Raw genomic sequence first — 11,066 nt, forward strand, 5'->3', positions numbered from 1 at the left:
AGTTTCTTTTCTCTCTTAATTGGTGCATGGATGAAAAAGTCCTCTACGAGCTCACTTGGAAGAGATATTGTGTTTGGAAAGAAGTCTCTTAGAAAAATTGCTTTGCAAGAAGAAACGTGCAGGAGAGGGAATTATTAATGATAGAATTGATATTTATTAAGGATAGAATTGATAAAATGATGATGGATCTATTGTTCTTGCTTGAAATAATGATAATAGTAGTAATAAAAACAACAACAACAATAATAATAATAATGATGATAATAATACGATTATTTTTAACTAGAAAATTACCCTTGAAGATATGACGGGTGAAAATTGCTTCTACATTTGAAGCAATTGCCTGTTTGGTAATATTTTGATAGTTAAAATTTTATCCTAACTCCTGTGTGTTTAACTACCCTAAATTCCAGTAGATAGAGTTCATTGTTGACCACTTTTTCGTTTCTTCAATCCCGTGAAATGACAGTCTTACCAGTAAAACAGTTAAGTTACCGGTTCCAGTTCAGCCTTGTTACAATAAAGCATTTCCCTGCATGTTAAACATTACCATAACGCATTGTTAAATTAACATGCTGTGGCACGAGTTACATTGCTGATGACATCAGGAGCATTACGCGATCATTGGCTATTATACATGATTCATTATGTCGTCAGTTTGCTCCGATTAGTGTGAGCGGAAAGACATGACTCTGCGTGAAGTGTGTTTTCGACTTTTGTAATACGGCGCACGATGGAGCATTCTCTTGAGCAACGATACGTCATTACGTTTTGCGTGAAGCTTCGAAAGAATGCAATCGAAACATTCCAGATGCTTCAAAAGGCCTTTAAGGATGATTGCATTTTAAGATCACAGTCCGGGAGGAGAGACAAGAAGTACAAGGAGGGTCGGGAGAAGGTCCCCGACGAACCCCGTTCTGGACGCCCAACAACGGCCAGAACAGACGAGACCGTGGATCGTATGCGCGAAGTTCTGCATTCCGAAAGTCGATCGAGCATCCAGCAACCCCCAGCTGAGACCCCATACACATGTCCTCAATAGTGATACATGGAATAGTGATCAAGGATCAGCAAATGCGCAATGTCTGCACGAAGCTTGTGCCTAAAGTATTATCGGAAAACTAACTTTCTGGCCGGGATCAAATCCCCGGTGGTCCCCCAACCCATTTACAGTTCAAACTCCATGCGACTTTTCATTGTTCTCCAGACTCAAGATAGTGCTGAAAGGAAAACATTGGGATACTGTGGAAATTATAAAAAGTTCATGATAAAACTTTCCTTTAGAGACATTCCCGTCGAGGAGTTTTCAGGGTGCCTTTGAGGCGTGTCAAACATTTCTCCAGAAGAGTATTTATGCACGAGGATAGTATATTTCCACTCTCTCGACTTTATGGAGCGAATAAAATACTGTGTCATTTACAGCCTACTGCATGCTTTCACAGTTTCCAGGCCATGTAAAGCATTTGAAAAAGTAACAGTTTTAATGGGAGTTTCATTATGCCTTCTGCATAAGAATCGCTATTCAATGGTTCTCCCTTTCCCGTTAAAAATGGCTGATTTCAAGAAAAGTATTTTTCTGCTTCGGACAAGATGAATGTGTCGTTTAGAAAACAATGCAATTTTTCCTAACTCAAATTAAGTTAAAAAAATTGGATCGCTGTTAAAATAATTTGTTAATTCAGTGTCTATTATTCGGTAAATAGGGGTTTTTGCCTTCATTTTATTCGGAGAAAAAGAAAAATTTGCTAAATCGCGAAATTCGTTAAATAGAAGTTCGTTAAACTGGAGTCGGACAGTAGCGGTAATAATAATAATAATAATAATAATAATGATAATAAAATAAGTATTAATGCTAATAATAATAATAATAATAATAATAATGATAATAAAATAAGTATTAATGCTAATAATAATAATAATAATAATAATAGTAACAATATAATAATGATAAGACTAATGACAATTGTAATAGTAACAGTAATATTAAAATGATTAAATAATATGAATAATAATAATGATAATAATAATAATAATAAACTACCGAGCAAAACTGTTCGCAATGCAGTTTTTGGTAGTTATATGAAATGGAAGAAGAAATTCCATTTCCAGGGGAATAATTTTACGAATTAAAGCAGGAGGAATTTTTAAATAAACGCAGCAAGCACATGTTTCAGAATTTCAATAATTGTCTTCTTCTGTACATTATAAAAAAGTTATTTTGAGAATTGCGTTCACATGCCTTAAACTCCTCGGCATGCTTATAAATTAATTCCTCCACTATTGACTTCGAAGCAGGGAATAGATTAATTTTTGTTCTTGTAAAAATAGTATGCATATAATTAGAATACAGTTGGCTCTATGTTTAACGACGCTCTGTTTAACGACGGCTTCTATTTAAGGACGCTTTCTACTTAAGGACGATTTTTTGCGGTCTCTTTGAAAGTCGTTAAATAGAGAGCCAACTGTACTTGGGTTTCCAATCCCGCAATTCCGATTCTAAATCCCACGGGATCCCGCTTGATGTTTAGCAGGATTAATCCCGGGGGATTGAGAGCAAAACCCCGCGGGATTTTCAATCCCGCAAAGACTTTCCATGCAACCGTTTCCCAATTTTGTCCCCCATAAAACAAATAATTTTGCAAATTTTAATTACATTCCTGTATATCTGCAGGAAAAGCAAGAAAAACTTTATGTTTCACATGATTAACGGTGAATTCATCGTTCAAGAAAACAATAAAAATAGAGTATATTTTTCTGAGAATAAATTGGCATTCTTAATCGAGGTTTCTGTTTTCATTCGTTAAACAATTGCAAAAATTTGTAAAAATTATAAGCCTTTTCGATAACTATCACTAAATATTGAAACCCAGAAAATTAGGATTTAGAAGAAATTGAGAAAGTGTATTACTGAGTGCCAAATCCACTGGAGTAGCCCTGAATGTAATGTTGGAATGTTTCTGCACACTTAAGGAATGTGCTCGAAACCATTAACTTACTAAAGGTGCATAATATCGTTTTCCGAAGAAGAAAGCAATGAAAAACTAGACATTTTTCATTAAACTTCTCTAACCTGTAGAACGTGCCTGTCGATGTCTTTGTCACCGTGAAACAAATAATATAAATGTGGTACCTTGAAAATTATGTCGGATGATATTGCTGAGCAATCTGCAATAGTCAGTATGACTCTAAGAGGCAACAGAAACTTCGATAAAACACTAGATGACTCGCCGGACTGTGCAGTACATTAAGCTGCTCAAGTTTTTGATTGTCTATTAAAAGTCCGCGGTAAAATTTGCGAAATTTTTCAAAAACTTTTACTTATACTGCGAACTAATAAGCGACCCTCTGTAGTAACGAACCACATGTCTTGATGCAGTGACCTAATAATTTAAATGAGCGTGGTACTGAGGGCTGTGGAGTCGAAGTCAAACAGTCGGAGTGGGACTGATTTTGGGGTAAAGGAGTCGGAGTCAGAGTCCTTAGAAAGCATGGCGACTCCGACTCCGGGCTTCTTTTTTTCTTTAATTTTCGTTGACTCTCCTTGTATTTTTAACCGACTTGAGAAAAGGAGGTTATGATTTCGTCTTGCGACTTTTTGTGTACGTTTTCGTATTACTTCAAGAAAAACCGGATCGATTTGAAAAATTCTTTTTTTGTTTGGAAGGGTATGCTTTCCAGATGGTCCCATGTTAACTCTGTTTGGATGAGGAGAAATCTAAGAAACTTTAAATTTCATACGTTGTGGCTACTCAGAATCGTCAGCTGCACGACACGTCACAAGTCACGTAGTTTTAGCATGAACGGTGCGTTTTTTCGACGAAGGAATCTTGTCTTGAACAATATTTGATTCTCACGTATCGGGATGTTTGATTTTACCGGCGCCGCCTGTGAATTGTAATTATAGTCTTACTAAGGTATTTATTACTCATGTAGCAAATCAGTAAATTAAATGTATTTTGCTACGAAAATAGTTGAATTAATTAAACATAAAATTCTTTTTGCTAATAAATAACTTCTTTAGTCATTCAAGTTTTTTTTAAATATTTTAGTTTTGAAATATATTTAGTGTTCAATTCAAGGAAAATTGTAGACAAAACCCCCCCCCGACCCCCTAAGGATTAAATTTATATTTCTTAATAAATATATCGTAACTGGTGTCCGATTTCTGAAGTTTGACAAGCATTCTAGATTTATTATTTCATGACGCCGTCAGTTTAACTTCAGTTATAGCAATACTAATTAAGAGATTTCGTTGGAATTTTTTTATGTACTATGCTTTGAGCTCATGAGCAAAAACCTCTAACAAGTAGATAAGAAAAGAAAAATCTATTTTAGAAGGTGGTGAACTTTGTGGCGACCTTTTGCAAAATGTCCAGAAAACCAAGTGCAGTGGAGCCACATCACGCGTTTTGTTCAAACCAATTAGTTTTTGCGCAGAAATCTTTTCCCATCCCATACGACCATACCTTTAAGAGACGCATTGGACTTTTTTAAAGTGCACTTGTTCGTACAAAACGATAGTCGCTAATTGAGATGCGACTTTGTAATACTCTACAATTGGTGTATGGAATTCGAGATAACGACTAACTCATGTAACAAAAGTAGATCTTCCTAAAAAGCACAACTTTTTTCTAATTGACATAAAAATTTAACTTTCAGAAGACTAACGTCAATACCACGGGATCTCGCGGGATTGGCTCCTTATAATCCCGAAATCCCGCGGGACTGAGATATACGCGGGATTGGAAGCCCTATAAAATACAAGCATTCCAGTTTTTCCGGTGAGCACACGTTTTTCTTTGGCTCTAGTTAGTTCTACAATGATTTTAAATAGGAAAAACCACTTCGGGCCAAAGTAACAAATACTTAAGGGTAACATTGGCACAAATAAAAAAATTAAAAAGGGTAATAATATTTTGAAACAAGGTGATCAACATTTTAAAATTAAATTAAGAGAACTCTAGCTGGGTAAGACAGGTTTCCACAGCTTTGAAATATGAATAGTTAAAAAATTATTGAGAATAACCTGAGAAAAGTTACGAACCAAAGTAGCCGGCGTTTACGATAATCGGAACGAGAACTTATACAGAAGCAGGTGTGCTGGATCTTTTGTAAATTTTCTTGTTTCACTTCTTCCGCTTATCTCTTAGGTGCTGCAAGGAAGAAAAGGTCTTCTACGAGCTCACCTGAGAGGATATTTCGTTTGAAAACAAGGTTTTTAGGAAAATATACTGCATTTGAAAACAAAACGTGCATTGGAGGCTGGAGGGGATGAAGAAGGTATTTATAAAAGATAGAACCGATCATGATTTAATGTTCTTTCTTAAAATTATATAAAACTCTAGTTTCTGAGAGAAATTGCGTCAAGTTACACCAGTATTTTTTGTATGCTTACAGAGAAATTACTTGAAAGGTTACACAACAGCAAAAATTAAGCTTTCATCTGACTTTCATGAACGATTTATAAAGTTCATGCTTTTTAACCAACCACTAAACAAAACATTTTTATTACACTAAGAGAGGAAATGAACTGAGATAGGTTCGAACACGCGATGCGAGTCTCAAAAAAAAAAAAAAAAAACGCCGCATTTACCACTCGGCCACCAAGGACGGTTTTCGTTTCGCTAATTAGAGTTTAACTGTTCTGCGCCAATTCTGATCTTTACGCATGCGCTTTGAGTTCTACTGAAACCACCATAGTACAAGGTTCCTCGAACTTTTAGTTTTTAAAAAAAATGATGCTACACACTTCAGAATTCGTGCAACGTTACACCCATTAATAGTGGTTACCTTACACATTTATTTTACATCGTAACGATTATTTTGAGCATAAATAATAATGTTTATGTCTCTTAAATTTTTGACACTCTTCTGAAAAAATTCTTTGATTGTTGACTATGACTTTTCAGCATCTTGAAACTTTTTTTTCCATACGTCTTTATACACTTTAAATGTTAATATTTCATTAACTTAATCAATTTAAGAATAAGAATATTTCAAATATTGTATTATTAACCGTTCAGGTCATCCAAAACGTGAGCAAAATAGGCTGCACAGTATATTGCACCTCAACGGGGAAAGTCTGACCTGTCCAAACACAACACACGATAAATGATAGTCAAGTAACAACGTGAAACAAAACGTTATTTGTAAAAGGCAAGGAATCAAACCACTCCTTATCCAGAACTACCTGAATTAGAGCTTTACAATAAGAGTTTGGACAAATTTTTAACTACAAATTTACAGTGCACCAGTCACCATTAAAATGCCCGGAGGGTCTTTGACAATGTCAGTATTAAACTCGCTAACGTTTGATCACGAATTTGGTGCTTAGACAGTTGAGCTATAACGGCCTGTTTTTTTTTAAACTAATCGGGAATGCAGAAGAATATGTTTATGGTATTTTTTTATGTAAATATTCCAGAAATAGAGATTTCTCCTGTATATAGGAAGAAACTCGCAAGCAAAAACTGACGAAGAACTTTTGGTATTATTATGTATTTTCTATTTATAACATGCGTCGCATGCATACACACTGGGTGCGTCACATCAACCTCCTGTATTTGGAGAGGACGCTGTTTCTGTTGGGGGAGGTGCCACTAACAGTAGTAGCAAGGCATCGTGCGTTGAACATGGTCATGTGCTGTGTAGAAGGGTATTCGCAATGGTCCTTTTCAATTACTACTCAGCAGGAAATTTTCCTTCAGTTCCACTTCGGCTAACATGATCCTGTTCCAGGTACGAATATAAATGTTTGGGTATCAGCTTTTAAAGTCACAAAAAACCGGACCGACTTCAAACCGTTAAAACGTTGAGAAATGAGGTGTATGTGAGAACGTCTATCCAGTTATCTCCAAAGCATTTAACACAAAACATGCAGCTTCCCAGCGATTTTCTGATAGGAGTGCAAAAAATATCCTGTACAGGATCTTCACAACGTGGGTAGTTTTTCTAGCCAAACAGGATCATGTTAGGCAAATTGGAACCGAATGCGAAATTCTCGCTGAGTCGTAATAAAAAATATACCATTGTGAATTTACTCATCCACAACAGATAATGATGCTTACCGGACCATACCATTGATACTACTGTAAATGACACGTATACTGCTATCCAACGATGCCACTTCCGTTACGTTATCCCCACAACAACTTACACAGCGCCCTCTACAATATAGGAGGTGGATATGCCGCACCCTATATCTCTAATCCTCTCATCAATTTAAACAACAATAATGTTTCCAGCTAAACCAATAGTAATTATTTTTAAAAAAGAACAACAAAAGGAAGTATAACTGCAGGGAAAATAGCAATATTCCATAACTAGAAAGTTGCTCTTTAAGGTATGACGGGTGAAAATTGCTTCTCGTCTTCAACATTTTAACGAAGCAATTGCCTGTTTGGTGATATTTTGATAGTTGAAATTTTAACCCTCACTCCAGTGGATGAATACTAAACTCCAGTAGGTAGCATTCATTTCTGACCATTTTCTCGTTTCTTCATTCCCCTGAAATGACACAGTCTTACCAGTAAAACAGTTAAGTAAACGGATCGAGTTCAGCCTTGTCACAGTAAAGATTTTCCCTCCATGTTAAACATTACCAAAACATATTATCAAATTATCATGCCGTTGCGCGAGTTTCATTGTTGAAGCACGCGGGTTACTCGATCATCGGCTATTATTTATATGAAGATTAAAAGTTTCAAAAGATAATTTTTAAAATTACCTGAAAACAGAATTTGAAAATTATATTAATAAAAGTAAATCTACAAACACTCTTTATTTTAATTCTGCGAAGGAAAGTGCGATGTATATAATTCAGAGAGCAATTACTCCATTACGTTTAACATCGTAATCCCTTACACATAGGATTAACGCGAATTCGCAAGTGAAGTTACTTTTCTTTCATATCCTTGACGAAACATGAAGCTCAAAACAATATGAAGGGTCATGTCACCCTTTCTATGAGTAATGCATTCACATGACATACCACGGTGTTCGCGTGCCGAGTTTTTTTATCTTTCTTTCTTTTTGCGATCAGAAAAGATCCTACCCGAAGGTGCGTTGGATTTATTCGTCACGTTTATTAGCAGTCACCTAGTTTACATCTTAAGCTGCGACTCAACCGGTTTCCACCTAATTAATCTTCTTACTTCCTTTTACGAAGTAAAGGAAGTATTATATTCGCGAAAAACTTTTAACCCAAAAAATCGGCCTTAATTTCCGTTTTGCTCACCCCCAAATAAATGTTGAGTTTTTTTTTCAACCTGACCACGCGTGGATGTGTGCCTAAAAACGTAAAGACAACCGAAATGTCATTTTGACGATCCCCGAATTAATTACAACAAATTTTCTCGAGGTGTCCGTATGTATGTGCGTATATGGTTTGTATGTATGTGCGTTTGTATCTCGCGTAACTTAAAAACGGTATGTCCTAGAAAGTTGATATTTAGAATGTTGACTCCTTGTGGGGTCTGGTTGTTCACCACCCCTTTCGGTTGCATTCAGCTGTTTCAAAGGGGGTCTTTTACACTTTTTTGAGGGGAAATCATTGTTGATTTCAATGCAAACTCAAGTGGTGTTATAATTTGGCAAACAATTGGAGATATATCGCCAAGCTTTTGGTCGCCAAGCTTTTTCGCCAACTTAGAATTTCGCATTCCGTTCCAATTCGGCCGACATTATCCTAATCCTGATATGAAAAAAAAATGATATTAAATTTTATTACCACAGGTACTGCACTAATATAAAATCCGCCAAGCTTATACCGTTACAAGGTTGAAAAATATGGCACTCTTAAGAGCGTGCATTCACTAATCTCCAATTCCCAAACTTTTTTCGAAAGGCACAGAATAAGCCCCAAAGATTCATTCATAATCTTGCTCGTTTATAACTGGCTACAATTTTTGCATAATCATCAGATGACTCATAAAATTAAGAAAATAAGTAAAATCAGATGAACATTTAAGTTTCAAATATGTTATTCGCGCAAAAGAAAGGCGCCTTAATCCAACTCTGGGCCAGGATTACTTCAATAAGATCAGGAAGTTTTGACATAACTCTTCTGTCAAAATAACTTTTTATACACTTTTGCCTGGTTATTAAAAACTATTTGTTGTTGACGCTGTATTATCAGCGTCAACAACAGACCTTCTGGTGACGACGAAATCACGATCTAGTGAATCTTTACTATGTTATGTCAAGAAATAGGGGGATAGCCTTGTTAGTAGGCGCACCCACCTTATATTGATACCATGGACACTTCGCGGCACCCTTGATCTCTTCTTTAGGCACATCAGGGTGACGCGGTTCCCAGTTTGAGAACCCCGGCTGCTGGTTTCTGGGTTTGAGTCTCAACCCAGTTGAGCTGGATAGTGACTTTTCGATAGAAATGTAAGAAAAACCCTAGACAGTGATCTTCACAACAATAATAGTTTTTCTAGCCGAACAGGATCATGTCGTCCACGTTGGAACCGAAGGCGAAATTCTTGAGGGGTAATAAAAAATTAACTATCGTTTCGTATATGCTCCTCGCAACGCATGACAATGCTTACCATGCCATGCCATTTCTACTACTGCAAATGGCACATATACTGCCATGTGTCGATAACTCTCCCATAACCATATACCAACCATAACTCACACAGTACCCTCTCCAAACATGGGAGGTTAATGTGAGTGACCCTGCAGCTTTATCTCTACATAGTATAAAATGAAGTCTTCAAAAAGCGTCTCTTTGTTTGAACGCGCAAAACTCGAGAACTACTATGTCGATTTTGCTGAAAATTTCACAGTATCTTTCTTTCAGTACATACCGGAAACGTTTGCAGACAACTTTGAAAAAAAAATCGATGAATAGTTCTTTTTTTTTTTCAATTTATACCCAATTTTCATACATTCCCGAACACGGGGGTGAAAAATGACTTGTACATATTAATATTATGTATCGTTAAAAAGGAAAAAAAATCCGCGTGCTACGCAATTCTTTAATGCTCTAACTGAATTACGGCTGGAGTTATTCGCGTTTATAACTTGAATTTTTTTAGGCGTAGCTGACATTTAGGCACTACTTTCTTCATTAAATCTATCAATAAAAAGTGAAGGAATTGCTCCGCATTTTTTTTTTTTTTTTTTGACACCATTGGAAAGATGGACTTTTTAACTCCAGATCTATCTCGACCTATGGTTCTATTTCCAAGATAAAAAAAAGGTTTTTAGAAAAAGTTACAAGCCTTTTAAATTAAGCTTGGAAAAAGTTCTTACACATTTTATTTTCGTGTTTCCATGGTCATGCTTTTTGAATCCATTGTTTTTTTCCATCTTTCTCATTTTAATTGCTTAAATTTATTTTATTTTGTGTTTCCATGGTTATGCTTTTTAATCCAGCTTTCTTATTTAAATTTCTTTAAAAATATTTTAATATCTGTCGTCATTGTTTGGAAGGGAAATTTTGCATGATGTTTTTCTTTTCTTTTGTTTTAGCCTGATTGTTGAACATACGTCACTTGACACAATTTTTATTTTCAAGGTAGACAAGGCAACGCTGGGTAACGCAGCTAGTAGTCAGATAAATACACGATACATTGTATCGTAGATAAGTCAGATTTAGAGCTCACAAAGTAAAATTCACAGAGGAAAATATTGTAAAAGTGAGAGAATTTTTAAGTTTTTACATTGCTGGAAATAAGACAATTAAGAAGCTAACAAAAGTTTTCTGTATTTTGAAACATGTAATCCGTCACTTTACTTGGTGCTTTTAAGTTTAACATATTTTTTTTCCAATAATACTAGGTGCTGCTTTAAAAGAATATTTATAGCTTATTAAAAACAAGTTTACCACGAAAACTATATATATATATATATATATATATATATATGATGTATATATATATATATATATATATATATATATATATATATATATATATATATATATATATATATATATATATATATATATATATATATATATATATATATATATATATATATATATATATATATATATATATATATATATATTAAATCTGTGTTGAAAACTGCTAAAAATATTTCTGCTGCTGAGA

This window comes from Uloborus diversus, chromosome 1 (genome assembly GCF_026930045.1).
Source record: "Uloborus diversus isolate 005 chromosome 1, Udiv.v.3.1, whole genome shotgun sequence".
Classification (NCBI taxonomy): Eukaryota; Metazoa; Arthropoda; class Arachnida; order Araneae; family Uloboridae; genus Uloborus; species Uloborus diversus.